The 2155-nt window shown below is 35.4% G+C and overlaps 1 protein-coding gene across 2 annotated transcripts in view; it reads right to left on the bottom strand.

The window, feature by feature from the left end:
• AUH (AU RNA binding methylglutaconyl-CoA hydratase) overlaps positions 1-2155 on the bottom strand; it is a 179571-nt gene that overhangs the window by 72450 nt on the left and 104966 nt on the right. The window lies entirely within an intron of this gene.

The raw sequence follows: 2155 nt of genomic DNA on the forward strand, positions 1-2155 counted from the left end.
AAAAAAAAAAAAAAAAAAAAAAAAGAATGGAAAAGAGTGAAGCTTAAGAGACTTATGGGACAACATTAAGTATACCGATATTCCCATTATAGGGGTCCCAGAAGAAGAAGAGAATGAAAAAAGGGCAGAAAACTTGTTTGAAAAAATAATGGCTAAAAATGTCCCTAACCTAGAGGATAAAAAGACATCAAGATCCAGGAAGCCCAGAGAATTCTGATAAAGATAAACCAAGAAAGACTCACAGTAAGACACATTATAATTAAAGTGGCAAAAGTTAAAAAGACCTTTTTAGGAGTCTCTTTAGAGAATCTCAAAAGCAGCAAAAGAAAAATAACTTGCTGCATACAAGGGAACCCCCATTGAGACCCTGAGCAGATATTGTAGCATGCAAATAAGGCTATCTTGAGTACAGCTGGACAACAGGAAAGTAACATGCTGCTCACAAAATACCAGGTTACTAGTTATTAAAAAAAAAAAGAAAAAGAAAACAAAAATGAGAACGACAGACATCAATCTGAGGTCAGTCAAAATCGCTGATTAATTCAATCCCATTACTTATACAATTTGGATATATAAAGCAATAAGGTGAGTTTTAATGAAGAAAAGCATGCAGTACAAGTAAACAAAATATTCCTGTAATAGTTAATCTCTAATTTACTTTGTGTAACCCATCTTTGAAGTTAATTTCATTCTATCTCCTCCAGGAGCAGTACAACGGGCCCTCCAAATCCACGGATTCATCCAACCTTCTCCAACCAAAAGTATTCAGGAAAAACAAATTCCACAAAGTTCCAAAGAGCAAGACTTGAATTTGCCTCATGCTGCCAACTACAGTCATCCCTTGGTATGCAGGAGGTATTGGTTCCAGGAGCTCTCACATACACCAAAATCTGCAGATGCTCAAGTTCCTTATATAAAATGGCATAGTACAATGAATACAGTTGGCCCTCTGTATCCGTGGGTTTCACATCCTCGGATTCAACCTACTTTGGGCAGAAATTTCCATACATAGTTGTTGAATCCATGGATGCAAAACCCACAAATACAGAGGGCCAACTGTATATTTATTGAAAAATATCTGCATATAAGTGGACTCGTGCGGTTCAAATCCATGTTATTCAAGGGCCAACTGTCTTTACATAGCCCTTACATTGTACTTATAACTATTTACTTAGCATTTACATTGTATTAGGTATTATAAGTAATCTAGAGACGATTTAAAATATATGGAAGGATGTGCATAGGTTATATGCAAATACTACACCATTTTATAAGGTGTACCATGCCATTTTGAGCATCCATGGATTTTGGTATCCACAGGGGGTTCTGGAACCAATCCCCCTTGATACCAAGGGACAACTATAATTTACACATTTAGTAATACTCGATGGATGACTACCGGACCTGTGGTCTCAAACTGTGGGAATGAGAGAGACAGTCTCTGGCTTCATGAAGCTTCAAAGATTTGTACCGTTTTGTATTTTACATTTAAATTTATGATTTTGAGTTCATTTTGTGTAAATTGTGAGATTTAGGTTGAAGTGGGGTTTTTTCTCTTTTCTTTTGCATATGGATAGCCAACTTTTCCACCACCATACTTTCTCCACTGAATTGCTTGTGTGAATTATCAATTATCAACCAGCCATATTTGCACAGGTCTATTTCTGGATTCTGTTGTGTTCCACAGATCAAAGTGTCTATCTTTTCCCCAATACCACACTGGGTCTGCAGGCCATAAATTCTCTTAGTTTTCCTTAAACTGAGAATATCCTTATTTCACCTTCATTCCTAAAAGACACTTTATCTTGATACAGAATTATGGCTTGACAGTTCTTTCCTTTTAGCAATTTAGAAATACCATTCCACTTATTTCTGGAATCCATTGTTTCTGATAAGGAATCTAATCACTCAAATCATTGTTTTCCTATAAATAATGTTATTTTCCTTTAACTTTAAGTATCATTAGTAGTAGTAGTAGTATTTGGTCTTTAGTTTTAAGCATTTTGATTATGATGTGTCTGGTCCTGGATTTCTCTGGGCTTATCTTGTTTGGGTTCACTCAGTTTCTTAAATCCTTAGTTTATGTCTTTCACCAAATTTGTGAAATCTTCAGCCATTATTTCTTCAAATATTTTTTTTCTGAACCACACTCTTT

The sequence above is a fragment of the Lipotes vexillifer genome, unplaced genomic scaffold (assembly GCF_000442215.2).
Source record: "Lipotes vexillifer unplaced genomic scaffold, Lipotes_vexillifer_v1.1 scaffold72, whole genome shotgun sequence".
NCBI classification, from domain to species: domain Eukaryota; kingdom Metazoa; phylum Chordata; class Mammalia; order Artiodactyla; family Lipotidae; genus Lipotes; species Lipotes vexillifer.